Source organism: Copidosoma floridanum, unplaced genomic scaffold (assembly GCF_036245765.1).
Source record: "Copidosoma floridanum isolate Cflo_tuat_1 unplaced genomic scaffold, Cflo_Japanese_pri ptg000029l, whole genome shotgun sequence".
In the NCBI taxonomy this organism is placed as follows: domain Eukaryota; kingdom Metazoa; phylum Arthropoda; class Insecta; order Hymenoptera; family Encyrtidae; genus Copidosoma; species Copidosoma floridanum.
Genome location: NW_028321906.1, coordinates 2,250,874 through 2,275,808, shown reverse-complemented (window position 1 = coordinate 2,275,808; position 24,935 = coordinate 2,250,874). Strand labels below are relative to the sequence as shown.

Here is a 24,935-nt window from a genome sequence, read left to right as displayed (position 1 = left end):
GAAAAAATCATTAAAATACCTTAATGTCCTACATCTACGAACATAAATCTTCATTGGTCTAGTGGAACAACTTCATTTGAATTTTATTACCACATACTTTCTATACCAATAATCGAGTCGCAGCATATTCGCACTTGTCCCATCTTGTCACCCAGCCGTCACCCCCCGTCGCACAAACGCCCCCGCGCACACACCAAAAACCTAATTAAATTCATTATTAATGTACATCGTGAAAATTCGGCAATAAATCCTGCACATACAATGCCACTCTCTCTCGCTCACTTTCTCCCACTTCCTATTCTTCCCTAAATACATCTGCAGCGCCCAGCTACGCAACGAGGACAATAAGTCAAAAGTGGGCGCTCGGGCGTGAGCGCACAATCGAAATGTCATTAATCATGACTTACGAGCTCCCCTCCACCCCCACCCTCCTCCTTTTTCTTGCCAACTTGGGTCGCTGTCGCATACGCGGGAGCAAATAGAGCACAGAGATCTACGAAAAAAACTCGCGCCCCACGATTCCCACCCCCTGTCAGGATCGCAACTGTAGTATACCCTGCCACGTTTCTGCCATCGAATTTTCGCTTTTTGAGCGTGCCAGTACAGCCGAGAAGTTCATAAGTTGGCGAGGATGGGGGTGGCGGGGGAAAAAGCGAGACGGAATCACCTATACTCGCACGTACCGCTGTTGCGCGTCAGAGGAAGGACCGAGAGCGAGAGAGAAAGAGTGAGTGGGGGCAGGAAGCGCAAGACGGTCCAGATAGACGGGGACATGATTTAAAGCCAAATATTGCGACAGGCTCGGAACATTCCTCGCCGGCTTTCCACCATCCCCTACCCCCGGTCCTCCATTGTCTTTCCTGCTCTTTGCTGCAGCGCTGCTGTTACTTGCTCGTGGATAATATCTTGGATGCGGCAAGCATTTGGCCCATAAAAATATCTCACCGCGTGCCTTGGTTCATCGGGATACCCTTTAAATTGAATATGAGCAGCAGAGAGGGGGATGCGTGGTTGTTCTTTAACGAGAATTTTCGTTGCATTCGTTATATTGTTTAATAAATTTTTTTTTTTTTTTTTTTGCTTATTTTATGGTATGGATAATTAGGTAGTTGGTGAATAATCAAAGGATGTTTGCTCTCCACGTTTCAACTTTGAATTTGATTGATCCGTACAAGAAGGTTTCATTGTTTTTGTAATACTAGTAGAATTGGTCCAAGTGCTTGGACTGGAGTTTGCGAAGTAAAAATTCACATAAGGGAAAACAAGATGTACATGATAAGATCCTTGACTAAAAAGTTACGTACATAACTAAAAACTACACTTGGAGCAATAGGGCTTACGAAATTATTTCAAGGTACATTTAGTGTCTACTTGAGACTTAAGGACTATAGAACAGTTGTTTTGCTACAAAATCAAAATAAAACTCAAAGTTTTTTCTAAGATTGGTATTATAGTTAACGAAGTGAACGAGGTTTAAAAAGTGCCAAATAATTGATTTGAAAAGCGGATTGTTAAACATTTTCAAGTGTATGCATTTCTTAGTAACGGTAACCAAGCCATCATTCTGAAAAAAAGACCTCGTCAGTGACATTTCAACACCGAGAAAAAGTAGATAAAACCACCCCTATCCAAAACAATCGTTAATCGCCAAGCTTCTTCCTTCCCTGTGGATGTACATCCAAGTTGATTGCGGGTGTAAAACCCGATGATTCTTCCAGAATCGATCCGACCCAACGCGCTATCCAACGCGTGCACACAAACACACAGCTTTTAATTAAATCACTGAGACACATTAGCGAGCCAGCAGCGTCGCGCCGCTGCGGTACGCAACGTGTATATGTATAGTATAAGCACATCCCCGGCGGCCGTTATCCCACGTCCGTCTCCTCCACTGCGCACCATACCTACCTCTCGAGGGTGCGATGATCCGCACTTTAATAATTGTCCAGCCGAGAGTCCGGAGGAGAGTAAGACGCCTCGCCTCCGCGGCAATAAAGCCGGCAATAAACTCTCCAGTCCTCCTTACCCTCCGCTCCTTCTGTTCAACGAACGGCTGCAGCTGGCCTGGAAACGTCCGTGGGTGCGTGTGAAAATCTCCCGCAAGTGGCCGGCTTTGCCCAACATCCATCGCTGGGAGTGCGTGGCCGGCCCAATTACTAGCGCATTAAATCAATGTACCGAAGAGCAATAAACTACTGCGGCATATCTGCACGCGTGGAACGCCACGCGGATGTCGTTCAGGAAGTCGCGAGGACCGTACATCGGTAGTGGGGTATGAGACAGCGTCAGGTGGAGAAGTCGGGTAGTTTTTGCTTTTTGAGGTCTTGCGAGTATTCGTTGAGTTTTTTCAAAAAATTTAGATGAATGTTTAACTTATTTCATGTACAAATTAATTTTGATGTTAACGTGCTTTCTGGTCGTTGAGGGATTCTAAGGTGTCTTGTAGCTCATGGTATACGTTTATCACAACCGACACTCATCACAGTTGTTCTTTTTTTTTGCTAGGTATTGTTAAACAATGATTTTTGGAGTACTATGAAATAATAAACTATCATTTGGAGGTATGGATAGGATATTCAAAACTTTTGTTCCTCGTGTCTGGAAAATAATCAAAGTTGGATCAGTCAAAAGTTCAAAAGTTTAGTGAAATTTTATAGACTTTTTGGCCGTTGATCAAAAGGAATGTTTTCAATTATTTTAGGTAATACTGTCGTACATTGATTGGCCTATGAGATTTGAATGAAATTAAACATGTTAGATTATGAGTACCCAAAAATGTTGTAGTTAAATTTTTGTGGAGCTAGAGTGCGTAGGGAAAAAGTTATGGGCATTTTACTGCTCATCATTTTAACAAGTAATCTTACGGAAGACGATGGTTTATTTTGTACTTCAAAAAAGTGATCAACAAGATATTTATGAAAATTCACGAAGAAGACGGTAAAAATGTAAATTAGATTTTGGTCAGCACAAAATACTTGTCAGGTACCTGTGAGATCTTCAATTTGCGATTAAATAAATAAACTTAAAAGTCAAATGCACGGGTATATTATATCCATACATACAACGCATATAGATGTACTAACGCATTTCCGTTGAGGTGAAGTTCTCAGTTGATTAGTGCAGTATCGATAGTGTACTGCCTTGATGCCATTGACCCAAAATTAAGAGTCTCCGGGTGGTTGGATATTATTTAAGTTCTGAAGAAAGTTCATCGAAAAAAATGAAGATGTAAGTATCATTGTATACAATACTCGAACAACGTACATGTCCAATAGACCTCGAGACAAAAGTAAAACCAAAGCAAATAAAAAAAAGGTACAACATTGTCATAAAGAAAAACTTCATCCTAGCTATAGAATGGATAATATCAGGAATCGCAATCCGCAACAGATGTTTTACAACAATCCACACTCAAGCCGTACGAGCGGAGGATTCAGTATTCTATATAGTGATCCGATATTACCCCATCACCCCCCTCATCCCTATCTACATTCTTGACCAGATACTACAACCACTGCCACCACTATTGCACTATCCAGAAACCGATACGAAAGTCCCTACGCAACTATACAAGACATTGGTACCCACCATGCCTGAAAACACAAAAGTTTTCCTCCTTAAGCTGCGCGAGTGTGTGTGTGTGTGTGTGAGTGTACGCGAGAGGGTGGGATACGGGGTATGGATGGCGCGATTACGTGCTTTACAAGTACTCATAATACGTGGCGGACGCGCTTTGCATCACACATGGCGCGATCACGTTTTCCGCGGGCCCGCACCCTCAACAGACACCCACATGCTTCCCCCCCTGGGAGACGGGGGGGACACGGTGTAAAGTTAAACTTTGACTTTAACGCCGGCTGCGCGAAATGTCTGATCCCCACCCCGCCAACCTGCCTCTCATCCCTTCCAACCCCAATCGCGTGTGTATACTGTACTTACGCCAAAGACACGTAGAGCGTGTGTGTCTCTTGGTTGTATCTCCTATTGCCTCTCTCTCCCGTAGCTGTGTCTATGCTCGTTGAAAGAAATGTGTTAAATTTCGACAAAATTGCCGCGCAGTGGTTACGCCGATTCGTAATAACTGCGCGTGGCGACAACTGTGATTTAGTGCGATCGACAATGTATAGGCGGTGTGGGAGGGACGTTTTCGATGCAAAGCTCACGGCTCATTCCAGAGATTGATGACAGATTACGATAATATTGATGATTGCGTAGTAAAGGGAGATCCTCGCTTTTTGAATTCCACACAACGGAAGCAATGATAAAAAAAAGCAATGAAGCTTTCTCGGTTCACACGAATGAAAACTTGCCTATTGATAATTCTTATGTCTATCAAGGACATTTGTGTAATGTTCAACTTGGTAATACCAATCATCTTAGTAATCATCATGTATTAATAATTCCGATGTTTTCTAGTTACAATGAAACCTATTTTACAAACAGTATCAACCTCATCTCTGCTTGAAATTGCTCATCAATTGCCAATAAACACGCACTTAAAAGTAACGCAGAAATGTCGTATCACTGAATCAACCCCTTGCGAAACCTTATCAGTTACATATTTGCTACCCACGCGTGCACTATCCAGTCAGAAAAACCGAGACGTTGAAAAAGGAACTGGACAAATGCATCTATGCTCCCACTCTAAATCCATGTGTCCATTGGATCCTTGTCAGCAATAAGAAACGGGAAGTAAAAAAAAAACAAGGCGAGCGCGTCAGTCCAACAAATATACACACGAGCCTCTAGTCTCCAGTAAATTGCGTGTCAACGACTGTACGGATACGAATACCCATGCACTCACACACGCGTTGCATCAAAGTGGTGCAAGTATAGTCCACAAATGGAAGTGGATTCGAGGAACAGATATAGCTGGCATACCGAGCGTTCCAATTATTAAATAAAAAAAAAGGGGCGCGAGGGGGAGGGAGAGGAGATAGTTCGATAAGGAAAAAGACGCAAAACAGGGACGCTCGGTCTCTCTCGTGCTCTCGTTCTTTTCTTTCCGTCTTTCTTCTCCTTGGCCTTCTCGTTTTTGATGATCCGCAAAGGAGAGCAGAGAGAGAGAGAGAGGGAAAGGGTGAAATAGAGTGGGAGGAAGAGGAGTAATTCACTCGGTTTTGCTCTTCTCTCGTTCTCGAGGGAGACTGATCTTTTATTTCCTGTCCGTTCGCTCGAGAGAGACTCTTTTTCCCTCCAGCTCGCCTCCTCTTTTTCTCTCTTGCCCGGCGAACCCTGATTTGCGATGACAGGCATTCCTTAGTACGGTAGCAACAGTAGCTCATCGATGTTTCGAACCCCTGCCACTGTGTGTACCCGTTGTATTGTATTTATGTATAACATTATATACATGCGTGCCTGTACCTCAAATGCAACTTCTTTTTTCTCAAAGAGTGCTAATCGATTTCTTTTAATGATTTAGGAAAACGTTTGCGGTTGAAAAGTATTTTCAACGCGTCGTTCGAGCAAATCTATGGCTAAGCAGTTTGTTTAATCCTGCACAAACATACTTCGTTGGTTCTTCGGTAAGGTGAGAAGAGTAATGAAATTCAACGAATAATAATTATTGTTATCGAAGCTGCTTGCGAGAAAAAATATAATTTTTACATTAATGAAAAAATGCAAATTTATTTCTTTATATGATTGGAATTTGGGGCAACAACCTTAATGATTGAAACCAAGGAAAAATGGTTTTTTTTTTTTTTATTGTCAAAAGATCCTTTTGAAAGCGGTATACAACCCCAAAACATAAGGTGTCTTGATCATTTAAAAACCTTTGAGAATTTTGGGAACGTGATGTAACATTAACACTACCTATTTCCTTGAAAAATCTCAAACGCTTTCTTATACTTGGCAAATTACTCAAACCTACTTTATGCATACAAGAATTACCTTAATTTTTAAAGGATTTTTCACCCTCCAATAGTCGCAACGGGATGGTTACCAAAGTGAGCCATGGAAGCAAATCACAACTTTGAAACGTGTAGACGTGTCTTCCAACGCTTGACTCTCCCTGAAGGTAACATGTGATGTAATAGCCAACGTTGGAACAGCCACATCTAATTAAAGATCAAGTAATGTCTTCGGCATACTTACGTGTCCTTAACGCGCACGTCTGGTATACGTAACGATTCGGCTGAAGTGAATACAGCTGATTGATTGTCATAAGTGTACGTAAGATTATCCTGCAGTCAAACCGTTATTACGACACTCGAAGTTAAGTTGTATTATTAGTGGATTGCTTTTTTCAATTAAAAATATATTGCTTATACACCAGAGCATATTATTTGTTAATATTCGAATACAATAAGCTATTAATGTGACTTGCACAGCTAAGATTTAACTACCCCAAGTTAACAATATTAAAAAAATATTGGGAATGTGCTTAAAAATATGGTTACTTATTAGTCCAAAAATATGTCATGTCAACGTTATGCAAGCATACATTGCATGTAAGTACGTATGTCATGTAAGATCAAGATTTGTATTTAACTCTTTGTCCAAGCCTTCTTTGAAAATTAACGAAAACTTTGTGATTTCCCCGTAATTTTTAAGGTGGAAGAAATACTAGGACCTTCTCTTACGATCCTCTTACATTTATCTTCACAGACTGTTCCTCACAGCATCATCCATTGGTACAAGAGTGAAGCTAGAAAAATTTGCTGTACACCTTCCTTAAATATTATAGTTATAAATTTCTCGTCCACATACAACCTGAAATAAGCTACCCATGTACACCCACAAATAAGCAGTGGCAGAGGTACCAAAACGAGTACCAAAATCGACTCATAGCGTGAGAGACTACATTTGGTATATATGTACATGGGTAGTGTTAAAAGGTATCGAGGGTGTTCGGGAGCTCCAGTGGTGTCGTTCACGAAAGTGGAGAACGAATAGCTGACTATTTTCCTTATCGCGGCCATGGCAGTGGTGCAGCTACCGAGAAAAGGTATCGGTCACACTTTCAACGGAAATCTGGAAGCTGTAGTCGCTAAAAACGTCGATCAGACGACGGGAGAGGTCGGAATGGCAAATAAGAGTATCGGAGCGGATTGGAGTTTGGCGAAAAAAACACGGGATTTCAATTAAAGACGACATGCTTAGTAACGTGGCGCACGAAACTTTCGTTGCGGATTTATGTGAAGTGCTGCACGCTCCGCTTGACGTATTCGTTTTTGAATGCTGGAGCTCGTGCCGCTTCGCCTTTTCAATGAATAGAAGGGCGGAACCAACACACCGACCAGGTGGGAGCGCACGATCTATTCTTACACGTTTTCTGAAACTCACAATAACTTGTTTCGGTTTTCCTGATTGTCGTTAAATTTTTTTTATATTTTTTAAAAAATGTGCCATTTTCACGAGAAATTTACAATACAATATTGACATCTCTTAAGTATTATACTCGTTGCTCTCTCTCTCTCTTTCTCTAGTTCCTTACTTCAGTATTTATCAAATATTTGGAGCTGCAATGGCTGAACCTTTTGGCTTGCAAAATTTTTTTCGAAAATTCCTCGCTTGGCATAAAACAGTTGATTGATAAGAAAGTTTTATGGGTCCTTCGGGACATTAAGCTGTAACTGGGAGTAAACCAAATTAGAAGAAAAAATCAGTGATGAGTCTTCCTCGAAGACGCTGCGGAGATATGCAAATGAAAGAAAGGTGAGACCTCGGCGACCGCAGTCATTCAGGCTTGGATATCCCAAAAAACTAATATAAGAGTGTAAGCGAAAGGCGTGAACAAGGGTATTTCTCAACGGTCGCAGTATCGCTCCTTTTTTTTCGTTGCTGTAGTGTCCAAATCATGTGACACTTTGGATACGGAGTGTCGGTGCTCAGGCAAATACTGTATACAGCCTTTTTTTTATCGGACGCATGATGCAAATGGACCGATTGGATCGACCAAGCGGTACACGTAAGCCGTAGAAAAAGCGTTCGTTGAGAAAGTGCATGGCTATTATGATTTAGTGCATAAAAATTACCTATTGTATTGCATATTGCACGATAATTATCGAGCTGAGGGGCGTAAAGAGGTTTGGTAACAATGTTTTTTTTGCTCAACTTCGTCGATCTAAACACGAGGAACAGGAGGTTTCAGTGCAATGACTTTCAACGAATGAATTTCCTAGAAATTTCTAAACCACGTGAAAAAGTGCAGCCACAGATTGGATCATCGCTTCTTTACAATTTTTTCTACAGCTAATGATTTACATCGAAAATGATCTTGTATAATAAAAAATTCTAAAATGAGGGTCTTTTTCAACACTCTCGATGATTACTTTTATACTCTTAAGTGTTTAAATTTTATTAATTTCATCAACTGTGTTTCCATAAATTTTTTTGTTAAACTTAAATACTTCTTTTTAGAACAGCAGTACCGTAGCATGCTACTTTGAATAATACTATGATTGAAAAAGTTTGTAAAATGAAAGGACATTTCCAAAATTGAATTAAGTTTTCAATTACCATATTCACATGTGCGCAAACATTTAAGTGATGTCAACCAGAAAATCATTTAAAACTGATCTTAATAATCTCCGTAACGCATGTTTTACGTCTTCTTTGATGTGGTAGAGTGCTATACACACACAATTTTTCATTAAAAATGAACACCACACAAACAACATTGCATAAAAAAATGGGTAAAGCTTATTTTTGATGACAGAAAAAAATTTAAATGTTAAGGACAAAATAATTAAACATGTTTTGCTAATTTTAAAATTAATTGTATTATCTCTACGGCCAAGGCTCTGGTTATTAGAACGTACAATATAGAGCTGAACACTTATCCTTCTTGAACTATCTTAACGTGATAGGAGTTGTAACATCTAGTTTTAAACTGGCCTATCGTTACTACAAGTAAGTAATACGTTTCGTTTACTAATGTATACACTAAAATAAAAAACTTTGTGTGCATTATTGCAAATGTAACGAATTTCTTAATTATCTACGACTATTTTTTTCTATTCTAGTTGACGAGGTGCCAAAAAGAGCAGACAAAATAGTTTGACAACATAATTAATACCATCTTGAGGAAGTTACATTAGCCTAGATACGATATTAATGGTAACTAAAAAATACACTAATCTTTAATCAAACATAAGCATATGACTTTCAACTTGAAAGATGTACTTACTATTTTTGTATGTTTTCTATTATTGGTATCAAAATAACTTTTCAGGTCTTATAAATTAAAATAAGTCTTTTTAAATTTACGATATAAATTTTTGTACATTATAATAAACACGCTGAATCTGTATCATACTAATCAAGATAATAGTAATAATTATATTAATAAGAAATTATCAACATTAACTATAGTAATACCTGTAAAGACTTAAATTAGATTCAGTATGACGATTTCCTAAAGGTACCTTATAAAACGTTTTGATATGTAAAAGGAAACACATGATGCGTATTTCAATTTAAAACAAAACCTTATCATGAATTTTAATTATAAAGAAAATATTCCTACAAGTAGTCAAAAAAGTAAAATGTCATTTAAAATATTTAAAACTCTCTCTGTATAACGCGCCCCATGTGAAGATGTACCCAATTGTTACAATAATATTATTAAAAAGGTTCTATTTAGAACTTTTTTGTCAAGAAAAATCGAGTAACAGCAGAAATCATACACTATATATTTGAAAACAATTGAAACAAACTTTAGCGGTAGTTAATGAAAATTATATTTCAGATTGTCATACAATTTTTTGAGGTACTAAACTTCTATGTTTCCTCTTTTTTTTATTTATTACAACGTTTGCAATCTCTTTAATAAATTAATTCGTGATTGAAAATTTCGTTTTTCAAAATTTTTCAATATTCTTTGGCCTAATAAAAACCAAAAGTTTCTCATGTCATTTTTCAAAAAACTATTAGAATTTTCTGAGAAGTACTTATAAAGTGTGAAAAATACTTTGATTTAGAATGTTTCATCAAACAAGTAAGCTTTTTGACACCTTCAATGTCTCCTAACATATTTTGGATCTCTTATTTCAACCGCACATTAACATTTTTTTTTAGATTGCAGACAACATCATTTAATTACACATTGGCTACACAAAAAGATCGGTCACATTGTACCGTTCATAGTCAGATCTTTCAATCTTTGATACCTACAGTACATCGCCTCTCGTCCGTTCCATCTCCCAAAAAGTGGTATCTTCTTGTTCTTCTCTCTCAAATTTATTTGGATATAACACCAGAAACAGTATCAGGTTGGCGTTCGCAAGGGCACTCGTTCCGTCAAAAAACAAGACAGCTTTAATATGTATCAGCAGTTTACCTATAATCATTGATTAGCTTGAGGGTACGCATTGCCCTCTTTATCTGCACACATTTTGAGCAAGAGCTAATACAAAATTTCTTAAAAATTGTACGTAAAATCTGTACGCTGTGTTTTTTTAGAGCTCTTACAATGATAAAGTCAAACTCCAAAATCATGCAGATTAATCATTCTGAGATACAAAAGAAACGAAGAAAAATTTGATATTTCAAATTAATCGACGCATCAGACGAAGATGCCCTGATTGGTCCTGGACGAAAACTATGCCCTTTCAACGTCTCGGGCGAAGACTATGCCCTTTTTTCTAATCTGGAGGAAAACTATGCCCTTTTTTGGTCCCAGACGAAGACTATGCCCTTTTCTCATGTCTGGACGAAGACTATGCCCTTTTTTTCTAGTCAGGACGAAAACCAGACCATTTTTTCCGAGTCTGGGCTGAAACTGTATCCTTTTTTCGTGTCCTGACGAAAACTAAGTTAAAGAAACATCCAAATATTATTTACTGACTTCTCTTGTGTTACACTTTCCCTAAAACAAATATTTTAGGATTTCGCGATACTTGTGTCCAAGTGTTTAAGTTATAAGTTTTATATCTTCATATTGAGATTCACATACATGTGAATCTACGGACGCCTTCATAAAAAAACAACACATTATCGTTATTTCGTTATTCTTAACAGGTCTAGTGGCTTCAGTGTTTGGAGTTTTAGTAAATGTTTGAAAAAAAAAAGAGAATGAGCTTTTTAAAAAGATTTTGTAAAGTGTTTATTATAATAACTGAGGACAAAAACCACTACATAAATATGTTTGACGAACTGCGAGCTGAGCTGTTAGAAATTTAGCTTGAAAAGCTGTGGAAATTTGAAGACTAACACATGCAATCAGCCTCCAGAGCAATCACCACGTGCTAACTCTGAAAGGGGTATAGAGCCTCCAATTCGCTATTATAAAGTATACCAAGAACTATTAGTTCATGCAAACGTGCTAGACGCTAACCCCCTCGACTTTTAGTAAGCTCTCGCTGCTGTGAACGCAGCCAATATAGCTAATAATAAATACAAATTTAGGGTGAGCTTAAATAAATTTCCCTTCATCCGGGCTCCAGAAAAGGTCAACATCTTCGTCCAGACTTGGAGAAAATGGAATAATCTTCATCGGGGCTAGAAAAAAAGGGTATAATTTTCGTCCAGACTTAGGAAAAGGGTAAAGTCCTCGTCGGGGGTATCGGTTTTTTTCGTAGATTTAGTTGACTTGCCAATAAACACAAATTTCATATCAATGACTCAAGTTTACTAGATATTACACAAAGATGCTATACCAATCATACATATCAAATGAAGAGAAAGACCTGGCGTATCACGTGCACGTCTCGCTGGCTTAGAACTCAAAATACGTTTTCCAACCGGGTACTGATAAAAATCGAAATAATCTCGCAAGAGGACAAAAACATAAGTGCAAATCGCAGTAATGCGAAGCTAATAAATCAATCATACGTTGACGTTGCGCTTACGAAAACCATAAATGGCTGCGGCAAGCAGGGCGAATTTCTTTCACATCCGAGCTAAAATCCCTAGAGCCTCTCTCTCGCGTGGGGTATACTTCAGGCACCATACGCATCTCGCGAGAGAAATATGAAATATATTCCTCGAGCATATGACTCGACTCGTGTTTGACAATTTTTCTGCCTCAGCCACACACACACATACACGCGTACCCCAGAGCATTCAGATGTCTTTCCAATGAAAAGAAGGAAAGAAAAAGATGATCGGCACACCTACATCGGGTCATCCTCTCTCGCGGAGAGCACTCGTGGGTCCTTTTTGCAAAGCAGCCGAGAAACAGCGAAGGGAAAAGCGCTCCTGCTGTTGCTCGGTTACCTGCTGCGAGAGTGGAAAAAAAAGAGACCGAGAGAGAGAGATCGTATACTACCACGCACGATGTCCAGCTCCGTGAGAGCAGCAGAGCTGCGGAGAGGCAAAAAGGGCCTGGCGTGGACTGTATTACGAAGCTGCCTGCGACCGCGGTGCGTCTCCCCGAAGGGTTGATAATTCGTCGATTAAATTGGATACGAGCGAGCTAATTGTGCCTGGCGCGTGTATTATTCATAGGGACGCCCCCCACCCTCCATGGGACCACCCGCCCGCAACTTTGATGCGCGGCGTATACAGATATCATGTACCTGACGTCGTTGTATGTTGTATAGCTATAAGTGGTGCTGAATGCACCAAGATATGTTTTTTTTTTTTTTTTTTTTGTCGATCTCCCGGCTTGCCATGTCCGTGCTTCATTGGTACAGATGTTTTCAGTTACCTTTACAACTATGAATTTTATTACTTCAAGGATTTTATTACTAATGAAAAAAGTTTGAAGAATGACCGAAGATAGCTATAATGGTGTATTGGCAATCCCACGGGTATGGATTTTTTAGATCATCCTTTCTTTTTACTTGGAAAACTATACTTTTTTTTTAGGTGGTTTGGCTTGCCAGTTATGAAAATAGTGACGCTGTGGGCAATAAATTGAAGGTTTAATAAATGCTAGACTCATTATTGCGTCCAGTCCTCACATTGTATACTTATTGTAAATTACATTTCATTAAAAGTATATTAATTGAGATTGAATACAAAAAAATTAGCATAACAACTTATAACGTCATAAGATCATGGAAGATTCTTTTTTGCGTGTAAATTAATATCGTTCAGTTTACTTAAATCATTTACATACGTGCTTTCATGCGCATCTTTACGTGCGTCCGTGTGCGTGGGTTCATGTATGCGAGCTTTATGAATCGACTCTGAACATTTCGATGAAAAAATTTGTACGGGAAAACTTGGGAGGCAGCTGTATAGCTGCGCATAGAAAGAAGCATCGTTACCTCGAACCCCCCAATCCTCTCCTTCGATCGTTTGGTCTCCCCGTTCGGCAAAAACACGAGAAATCGGTAAGTCACAATAGAGAGGCACGATCGACATCTTCGAGCACAAATTCCACGAACGCACGCGCGATTTGTAGTCCCTACAAATTAACGATTACGCGCTCGATATACCTGCCCGTCCGCTGGGTCGTCAATTGAAATTGCCGTTGAACTGAAAGCAAATTAAAAGGGGCCATTGAGACTTGGGGCTGCGTATGAGAAGACCATTTTAGTCGAGGGAGAAAAAACGTAAGATGCGGCAGGATATGCTTATCGATGGCTTGCTTGTAGAAAAACTGGTGCACTTAATTAATCTGTAAGTTGATTCAGATTTTGTTTGCGATGAAGGGTGAGTTTTTAGAGTTTGATCTACTGTTTTTTTCTTTTTCTTCTGAGTCTGCAGTTCTCAATTTTATTCGATTTAATTGTCAAAGTGGTGACCATGTAACTGGTTCATTAATTTATTTCGAACCATTTAGCAATCTTTAACTTGCAAGTTATGGATTTTTAATCAAATAAGAGGCAACAATTTGGCACAATTTCACTGTCTTGCCGTATTGTTAATATACAAATATTTTACTTTGATTATCTTATTTCATTTAGTGTCTACAAAAAAACAAAATTAAAAACTTGAAAAAAATCTAAGGTTTGAGAAATCAAAATCAATTATTTCATAAGAAAATAGTACCGTCTTCTTACATCTTATCAAATAACATATAGCCAACCTATAATCAAGTATTTGAATTATTATATATGTGACTTGACTTCGAAAACAACAAACAATAAAAATTATGTACTTTGGTAAGTTTAGTAAAAAAAAAAAAAAGGATAACATTTTTAATAATGTACTTCATTTCACGCAATGTTAAAATTAAGTTTAAACACCCACCAAAAGCTTCATAACTACAGAGAAAGGCAACAATAGTACCTTAACAGAGACATATACTTTAGCCTTGATTCCTATGATTTGCCTACCCTCCCTCCTCTAAACTCACCTGCCTCATGACGCTTTGAAAACAAGACAAAGGCTATAAAGGATGTAAGGTTGGTAAGTAAAGAAAACCAGTTATCACACTAGATCCTTTCGAGTTGATATTTATTTAAGAAATTGCAACATTTCAGGAGTGTAATGAACTTCCCTTTTTAAGAATGAAACTTTGAGAATTTCATTAGTGCGTATATAGCCAAAAACATAATCAGGGACACTTTATGTCTGCTTTTTGTTGTAAAAATGACTGTAACACTTGCACACCGGAAAGTAAGCTGCAATTTCATAGTTACAGCGAATAAGTTAGTTGTTCGTGTGCCCTAGATGCTCTCAATATTCTTATAAGAAAAAGGCAAATCTATCTCAACCTGCTGCTGGTTAGCAAACATTAAAAATCAGTTGTACTAACACAAATCATCTCAGAACTGATTCTAACGAGATCAAAATTCCATGTAGATATGCCAATATATATGACACACTCACACGGTATCCAAAACTTTTCTTACAGCTTTGTTTAGTAACATCATCACCTAGACAGTTGTAATATTTTTTGGTCCATCTTCACTGAAAGTTTGTATTTTCTGTGTTAGTAAGAATTAGCCAGAAAGTAAACTACCACCGCTTGTGTGTCTTTGCCAGCCTCACCTCTGGTTTAGCTAGCAATTATAAGCCACACAAACGATAGCTATAGTTTACTTTCTGGCCTATGCATGTACTAATGATAGTACAGATAAAGAAAGTGGTGAAATTTGTGTTTACGTAAATTCCGGCTAAGCACTCCACTAAAGTTTTCACTGTTTCTTATTCACTGCAAGTACGACAATACTCCTGAGTTTTGAGTATTATATTTTTATATACATCATACTTTTGAAGATGTTGTCTTTTTTTATTTTTCCGGCTCGGCATCTGTGTATCTACAATTATGTATCCGTAACTTTAATTTTATGATTTTTTTTCATCTTATTTTGCCTTGATCTAGCTCTTGCAGTCGTATTTAAATTAATTAAAATTGATATTACTAAATTTTTTGAAAACCACATGCTTCTCGCATTACTTTGCACGTCTCTTATCTTGTTATCTGTACTCTTTGGACGTATTTGCACCTCTGCCTAAAAGTACATTTTTACGTTTGGAACATAATTATCATTGTTATTAATAATTATTATTATACATACTATGCTGTTGCATAATTCTAAATTAAAATAAAGTCAACCTTTGCGTATTTTTCCCTGTATCTAATCCAGTATTCTCAATTTATTAAATCATGTTCATTCTATTGTTTTAAGCACTCGTAGTTGTGTTTTTGTCTTTATTTTATGAATCTTCATTACCTGACTTTTTGTCAATAGCTTTTTGTCTGCATTTTGTGTTGAATTCTGCTTTCTTCGGTATTTTTATGTTTACACCAACTATATCTGACTAGCACTACTATAACTCTTTTTACACTATCTGTACACCTTGTGACTCTTAAGCTATTTTTGAAACTTCTGTGTATTTCTGTAATTATCAAAAAGTAGTATGCGATGTGAGGCTATCAAGTGTTCCGGATGTTACTCAGCATGGTTAAAATAAATTTTTCGAAATTACCAAAATAACGTGGATGTAAAAATATTTGTTTAGTACAAGATGATGTTTATTTTTGGTAACTTTTTGTCATTTAAAAGAAATAGAAGTTTGATGATTAAAGAAACGTGAATTTTTTAATAAAATTACATACGCGAAAAAAAAAGTATAAATGTACAAATTTCGACATTAAAAACAAATACTTTTAAATGTGTTTGTCTTATTTTATTTGTATTATTTAGGCTAATTTTGGAGTTAAGAAACATTTAAATTAGACTTTTGAATTTAACTAAGTAATGTCTTAGATTACTAGTATCTTTCTTTGGAAAACACGCATGCTCAACACTGTCACCCATTTTAATGACGATTCGACATTATAGCCTGCCTAGCAGTCAGTACATATTACCTTTTCTAGTTGTCCACACAGAATTGGAAGATCTTAAGTATGGATAACGGCAACGGTTAGTAAAAATAAATTATTTTATTGCAAATACTTTGAATCTCTTATTTAAGAACTGCATTAAGTAAATTATTGAATAAAATGTACTACCAATTTAGGCTTTTTTATTTTCTAATAGAAATTATCTTTTAAAATTTCTTTGAGAACCAACTTTCTTTACAAAGTTTAAAAAATGTATTGTAAGCTCGACTGATGTTGCTGGTTAACTTGGTGTAGTACTCCACCACATCTAATTTAAACAAATGTATAGATCTGTTAGATAATACAAACATATTAGAATTCTTCTTCCAATTTCTCTTTTTTTTCCTTTACACTGTGTAGCTTTTCTATTTAAGAAAATCTTCATAGCTACAAATCACTTATCAAGAAGCACTTGCAAAGGCATGTATAGATATACAATAACTATTGATGCAAACATGGATTATTTGCTTGAAAAACAAAAATTGTACTTATAACCCAAGGTAACATGTAAATTTCTCGTTTAAAAATTTAAAGTTAATACAAAAAAACAGAAATTTAACTTTTGCCTAATTTTGTTTAAAACATTTGATTTAAAATTTTGAAAATCGGGGATCGTAAAGAAGGAACCAAACTTATCATGCAAAATCAATTGTTAATACAGATATAACGGGCGAAATACTTCATTAATTGCTTACAGTAAATCAGTTGCCTTTTTAAAATTCAGAAATCTTTAGAATAATTTTTAGGAGGCTTGGTACGAGAAGATCTGACAATTATATATTTATTTATTCTAACTTTTTGCCATAGCTGTTTTAAAATTTTTTCCAACACTCTAACAACTATGATACCATGATAGACAGTTTTTTTCATCTTTCCTAATAGATACCACTTAATTCTGATAGTCTTTTACAATGCACACATGCAAAAAAAGAAGTATTTTGATATAAATGCCTAATGAAAATGTTTAATCTAGAAAAAGATAAGATAGAAGAGCTCAAATTTTTTCATTGTATTTAGGCTGAACGAATATTTTAAGAACTAAACGTTATAAAGGGACATTTATTTATGGTTCGCTGAACTTTTGATTCGTTTTTGCACGTTGCATTATATTTTAAAAAAAAAGAGTAATAAATATATATAAACATTCGAAGATGGCTTATAGCATATTTTAAATAAAAATTGTAAGACTAGATAAAATTAGCTATAAAAAGATTTAGAAGAAAATATGCTTTGGCTGATTAAAGATAACAAAAGACAAAGAGAAATAAAGACCACATGTAGATTAAGATGCTTTGCCCTTGAGAATTGGCCTATCCAATAACAGTTTTTAGAAATTTACTGTTTCTATGAGGCAATTTGTATTTTTTATGTACTAAGAGTTGTCAACATCATAAGATTGATCTCTATTCTCGATTGCTTACGATTTGACGACATAAATTGCTCGTGGAAGGAAATTTACGAGCTTTCTGGACACTTTGTAAAAAATTGATATTTCTGATAATAATTTTGAAAATAGTCCAGAGCTTTTTTTTACAAGGTACCCGTTATTAGACAACAATGCACAACTGTTTTTACCGTATTTTAGAGAATTTTTTGTCGAAAATAAAACGTACAACTCATTTATATTTAGAGGAAGTTTGTATTAGTGCTTCATCCAACAAAAGAAAAACTTTTAAGAAAATCTATAAAAGTTATTTTTAGGGCACAAGCACCTTAAGCATTCAACTTTTAAACTTTGAAATTTAATTACTAACGGAGAGACAACAAATAAAACCAATTAAATGATAGTGACATAAGCAATTATGATAAAATTGGCTGGTGATCAGAAAATCATTTAGAATAATATACAACTACTATTTTTATCCTCATATGTGAGATAATGAGAGCATTCTACCATTTCTACGCGTACTGCGTTGCATCAAATTTTTTTTAATTGATCAAATTTTTCTGTTCCCGCTTATGAGTTTGTCTATTCTTTCTAAACATAACTTTATTATTATAGTAATTTGATTAAATCCAAACGAATCTAGCTATACTTCGATAGCAAGAACTCAGAGGGATAAGAAGAAAGAAGGAAGTTACTGAGACCAATTGAATATCTAAATTTTTTGTAGTTAGTAAGTTCTGAAGAGACTATCTATTTGCAAAGGTGGAAATTATTTTTAAAAAATTCCAAGTTTACCCATGCATAATTAATTGATATAAAAAAATACTACTCAATTTACATTACCTTTAATTCATATTAAACAAATTTCAAGCTCATAACAAACTGTAGGGTACATGATTCACGAAATTTATACTGTATACAGCTCTGCATGCTGCATACTTTGGAAATGCAATCTATAGTGTATACACATTGCAACGTGACTATATTATAATGCTTGACTGAGTTTTCATAATAATTTTCTGGATTTCCTAGTTTTGGTCTATTTTTTATTTCTAGATGCATATTACCGATGAAAAACAGTTTTTATTGTATCCATTGATTTTGAATCCTTTAGTACTTTTTACCCTTATAACCACTGCAATCTTACCAGACATATTCGTCGTCAATCACATCAATACTCTCTTTCGGGTCAACGTAAAGTAAACCAATAAGTCTCATCGAAGTAACAAAGAGACGTTATAACGTAATGGAGGGCCTTTTTCCTTACAAACACCCCAAAACCCACGTAACACATCAAAACTTTAAATTTTTATTTTTGGAGATTCCAATTAATAATTTTTATTTTATTCAGATTCAAACATTACCAACCTGAGATATGTGAGCCAACTAAATACTTGTAAGTGTGTCATAAATATCTAGATTGTCTCAGTAACAAATACTGTATAATTGATTTTTTTTTTTTTAAGGTTCTTCTGATAACAATTATCCACAATACAAGGAAAAAAATACGTGGTGGGAGTATGCTAATTTATTGGGAAATGAAAGAAACATGAGAAAAGAAGTAATAATCAGTAATAAAAACATCAGTTCACGTCTGGTTAAAGAAAAAGTAACGATGAAACCAATAAATTATAGCAACACTTCTACGCAAACCTCCTCTGCTGATGATGCAAACATCACACATACATCTTCATTGTAATTATTACAAATTATGAAAACTCATCTTCTTACCAAGTGATGAATGATAAGCTTATGAAACAATTGAAGATTAAAAGAAAGTCAATAAATTAACTTCTGACTATTTATTTGAAACCATATAATATTACAGGATCAAACTTTTATTTGTATGTCGTCTCAATCTATTTAATTCAGCTGTCCTAATCATAAAACTTCATGGATTATCCAGATTGTTGTTTACATCTTCATTAGCAGATCTGAATCATCAGTTAAAACTACAGTTACTCATCATTCCAATGGCTTTATACAAATTTTTTTAAGAACATCAATCATATAACAGTGAATCCTGAGCCCATCATTGAATAATAAAGAGTCATCAATGGCTTAATAGTCACCGGTTAGCTTCGTAACATTTGAAGAGTAATTCTCCTGAGGACCAGTCGGCATGTGCTGGTACGACTTAGTCAGAAGGTTAGTTCCCACTGGAAACCATTCCCAGTCACTTATCGTCCAGGACAACAGAATCGCCGGCAGATATTATCCAGAAAGGCCAAGGCACAGAGGGGCTATACAATTTTTTTTATAAATATCTGGCTTCGCTTCAACTTTACATAAATACACGAAATGTTTCTGTCATTCCTGATGTGATTTCATAATGTATAAGGTAGCTATTTTTGAAAAATTTTTTATGATTATTGCAGATGAGTGATTGAAGTTAGAAAATTGTTAGAAAAAATTTTAGTTTAAGTACTTCAAGGTTTTTTTTGTCACTAATATTAAATAATAGTCAAAATTAATAAATTCACGATTTGTACATTTGTACCTCCATCCGAGTTCCATGCATGTTATGTGATTTATTTTCCATGTCATTATTATACTACTTTTAATGTCCATGGTTTATTTGACTAGATTTGGAGTATGAATTTTCTATTGTTCATACCAGAATCATACAGAATTATATTTTTATTCATAAAGCTACAGCATGTATACCTTTTAATTCACTGGATCACTGATCACAAATATCCGGTAAAACTAAAAATTTTTTTATCCAGTCTAAACATCATACATTTGAGATGGTACAATTTTTTACTCTATCAAGTTACATATCATTTTTGTAGACAATAATTGAACTGTTTATAATGAATATAAGGTAAAATTTTTTTAATTTTACCAACTATTATGATAACGCCATTGAAATGTATACGTGTAAAATTATTAATTTTATATGTAACCCCATCAGAAATTCTAGAGCAATGTTTCAAAAAATGGCTTGGTACACTAACGCTGGAGTCACGTGGAGCACAATAGAGCGAACAGAATAGGAATTTCTCCATAAGCTAATGTGTTAATTCTGTGGCACCGCGCTACAGGTCTATCTCTATCCTGCAGCGCAATAGACTTAACACAGTTTCTTATGGAGAAATTCCTATCCTGTTCGCTCTATTGCGCTCCATGTGACTGCAGCCTAAGTCTCAGATGTATTGTAGAATTTTAATAAAGCATCGGAAGAATGTATGAATACACAATTTTTTGCCATTACAGGTGTTACAGGTAAAAAATCACTTTTTTAAATTAATAGGGGGCTGCGCCCCCTGCGCGCTCCGTGCGCCAATCCCCGAAATTTAATTACATTTATTTTCTTTATACAAATGACTTTTCACTGATTTTTAAAAATCTCTTTTTCAAATCTACCCACGCTTGATCAGTCTCAGCCAATCACGCGACGAATAAACAGGCTTCATCACGTGAGCCATCATTTTTTAAAGATAGAATCATTACCTAATAATGTTACATACAATTTCGTATCTTTAAAAACCGACTTTTCTGAGTTCTTTTGCTGTGAGACAGTACTCTTGAACATTTTCTTTGGACATTTTTTTATGAACACTAGTCAAGTCACTTAGAATATTATTAGTAATGTTTTTCGTCTTTAGGACATTTACTCATTTAACAGTGGTTTAGAAATGAAAAAAATTTTTAATTTTAAACCTTGTAAAACTTTAAATTTACGTAGGAGTTTTTCTACAGTTGTAATGGTTAAGGGTGAGATTACATGGAGTCTGGCAGTCTGCAGACTGGCAGAATCGCGCTAAGTTTAAATTATGTTTAAATTATAACATCTCAGAATAATTTAGTAAAATAAAGAAAAAATTGTAATTATTGTCATAACAGAATAAAGGCTTAGTTACAATCAATTTCATTTTCAATAAAACGTGTCAAATATTATTTTATAACTTTTTTTATAGATTTATGTTAACATCGCACAGTCGGTCAGTAGGATCACTGATGTAACCTGGTATACATATAACAATATGTAACTGTGACAAAACGTTTTTTGTCGCCTTTTTTTTCATAAATATTAGTTAATACAGAAATGCAAATGTATTACGATAATTATTTCTTTGCTTGCGTAACAGGTTTTAAATATTGATATTGAAACATACTTTAAACTTAGCGCGATTCTGCCAGTCTGCAGACTGCCAGACTTCATGTAATCTCACCCTAATAGGGAAATTTCAAAGTTTTAACCTGATATCTATATCAACTGGTCACATAAAGCATGAAAATGATTTATGATTTGCATATGGCAAGAAAAATAGTTAATGTAACATCTATTAAGTTTTTATGAGGGTGTAGATTATAAAACTTAATGACTTTGACCGTTTTTTCACAATTTTCATTAAAAATATGTTTTAACTAGTTATGTTGAATGCGCTTTAACGGATTTATGTTGCCACTAATTCTGCAAATTTTTTTTTGAAGAAATTGAGTGAATACATCATTAAGTATACATAAATAAATCAGCAATAATTAAAAAAACTTTTTTTAATAAAAAAGTATATAACTAACAAAATATTATTACTCCCAACTATTTTCTTATCGTAAACTTATTCCATCTTAATTTTCGACGAAATGAAATGTAATTGAAAAATTCTGCCAAAAAATCCACTCAATTTGTTTCAACCAAACATACAACGAATAAAAAAGCTTTAGTAGTGTAATAATTATTCTTTTATGATAGGAGATCTAGATGAAAGTACTCAATAAGTTGAAAAAATACTTAAGAAATATTCAAAGTTTTGTGTGCATGATGTTTCGGGTTAATCTACTACGTAAAATTGCTTCTAAGTATTCTTACAAATACGCTACTTGATGCATGATTCATGGGTGAAATTCTTTTCTCTGATGTATTAATTTTTTTTTTTTTTTAATTTTAAACATGGTCAATAGCTTTCTTAAATAAAAGCACCATTAAACACACTGTATTATGATATTGACTGCAAAACTAACTGCCTAAGCAATAAACACTAGAACTAATGAAACGATATGAAATGATGTAAAGGTGAGAAATTAATATCAAAATTGAAGCAAATGATACGGATATCGACTAATAAAAAAGTAAAAAAATAAATAAATAATGATCAGCAATGTCTGTGTGTATAGCTAGTGCTAAGTAGTAATGAGCTTCTACTAAGTTTGGAGCTGTTTGACCTCTCGACGCCCCCGCATCTTACATTTGACCTTATTAATTTTGCCTCTTGGTTACAATTGTGCTACTGAGCATTCCAGAATATCTATGTATACGAATAATTAGAACCGCATTCTAGCTAGCTATGAAACCTATTTAATATCTCGATTTAGGCATGGTTATTATATTGCGTTGCTTACACGTGTACAAAATGCCATATGACCAGTGTCTTTTTCCAACTATGTTCTTAGGTAACGCATTTTTATAAAGCTTTTTTTCTCCACATAAAATGCGTATTTTAATCGTAATGTCTACCAATTGAATCAAATAAAATTAATATACGGTTGAAGTTTGGATAATCGTATTCCATCAGCATAGAAGTTACTATTCTATACTATAACATCAGGTGATAAATTATTATGTTTAACTAGTGACTTATCACTACCATTAACATTATAAATCAACACTGTATAATCATGAAATTAAATTTTAACGGAGACAGATACTTAGCCAGCCCTTCTATCAAGAAATGAAAACGTCCAACTTGCCCACATAAAGGTAATTGGTATCATATGAGCCTACCATAGGTAGGCATGATTACAAGCTCAATATAAAAAACCACATGCATGAATTTTATAATCAAGTTTAACGCTGTGAGCAGCATGTAATAATAATATACCTGAATCATGGCTTGCGTCGAGAGTTAACGTACAGCTTGCCGCCACCTTGTTTGCCACCTCCCAACAAGATCTATGACATTCGCTCACTTTCGGTGCGCCTGTCAAGTCAAGTCTCTCTGTTTATCAGGTACGGCTGGGCGAGCAGAGCAAATATTTGAGCCTCGATGGCTCGTGAAAAATCGACTGGTGCTAATCATCGCTTTCACTTCGCTGTTGGTTTTGCACAATTTTTTAATTTTCGTGTTTAATTTGGAAATACTGGCCGCTGCTCCTCTGTCATCATTTTGGTGTTATTTGATTATTCGTTGATTCAGTGTGCATTCCAGGGAGGAAAGAAATATTGAAATAACAACATTGGTCGTACAATCATAGTAGTTGAAGGTATTTTTTCTTATAGTCTAAATGGAAACATAACTATTTGTACTTATTATTACGCAACGGCATTTTACGGTTTCCGTTTTATAATTGTGCATTGGCTTTCGTTCTTCTGCAATAATAGTTATAATATAACAGCTTTGTTATAATAATTATACTTATTACTGATCTTCTGTTGAGCAATAATTGAAAATTCTTAATATCTCTCTCGATCTCCTTCCCTCGCTTTCTCTTTTTTTCTCTCTCTTGACTTTCAAAATAATAGACACTTAGGATACTGATAAGTAATTGTAAACGTAAAATCCGTAACCCTCATAATTAAGGGCGATTAATTTTATGTTTTGCCGCCACAATTTAATACAAAAAACAGTAAATTTAAAGCTACTATTTAGAGTCATTCGTCCGCTACTTATCAAAGTACAGACACGAAATACTCAAGCCCAAAATATAATAGGAAAACGTTGAGGGTCAGTTTGAATATTTGCACATTTTGTTTTATCCCCAGATAAGTCCCTACATAAATCCAAGTATGTAATTCTCAAAATGCCTATTCCTTCACCGATGTGACTAAAATGCTAAAGTAAGTTGTGTTTCTATCTATATCGTTATTAGATGCACACGCAGAAATATTTTATTGATTATGTACGTCATATTTATTCTTACGTGCTCTAACAACAGCCTCCATTCGATAAAAAAAATTTGTTCACAAAAAGTTTCTCAAACGATAGTTACCAACAGGTGTAGCTTTTAATTGCAAAGAAAATTATTAATTTGTATGAAAGAACAAAAAAATTTGTATTCACTTACAGTTGTCAAACATAGGTTTGTATGTTTGTAATTGTACTTACTTACACACATGTATAACTTAGACTTTAATAAAAGACATTTTAACTTATTCATTATACAACTGTTGGACGTTAACTATAAACTAATGAACTCATATTAACAAAATAATTGACAGTTTTCTTTGAAAAATGAAAAAAAAAATATGTATATATATTTTTTATATGTACTCGATTCGATCAATGAACCTTATAGTATAGCAAATGAGTTAAGGACGCGAATTGTAATAAATCATTCTTCACAAGAGGCAATTCCCGACAAACGCAAAATAAGCTGTAGAGCGCGAGACCTCGAGATCTTTTTCCGCGCAGCATCGCCAAAAGCCCAAAAGAA

General features: G+C 35.2%; 1 protein-coding gene and 1 long non-coding RNA gene across 2 annotated transcripts in view; one reads left to right on the top strand and one right to left on the bottom strand.

Moving 5' to 3' along the window:
* The window catches only part of LOC106644186 (protein trachealess), a 363,163-nt gene that overhangs the window by 317,392 nt on the left and 20,836 nt on the right, over window positions 1-24,935 (bottom strand). The window lies entirely within an intron of this gene.
* Window positions 16,153-19,311, top strand: LOC149373663 (uncharacterized). The gene is made up of 3 exons (XR_016293330.1): window positions 16,153-16,211; window positions 18,910-18,954; window positions 19,025-19,311. It is a non-coding gene; the product is annotated as an uncharacterized LOC149373663 (long non-coding RNA).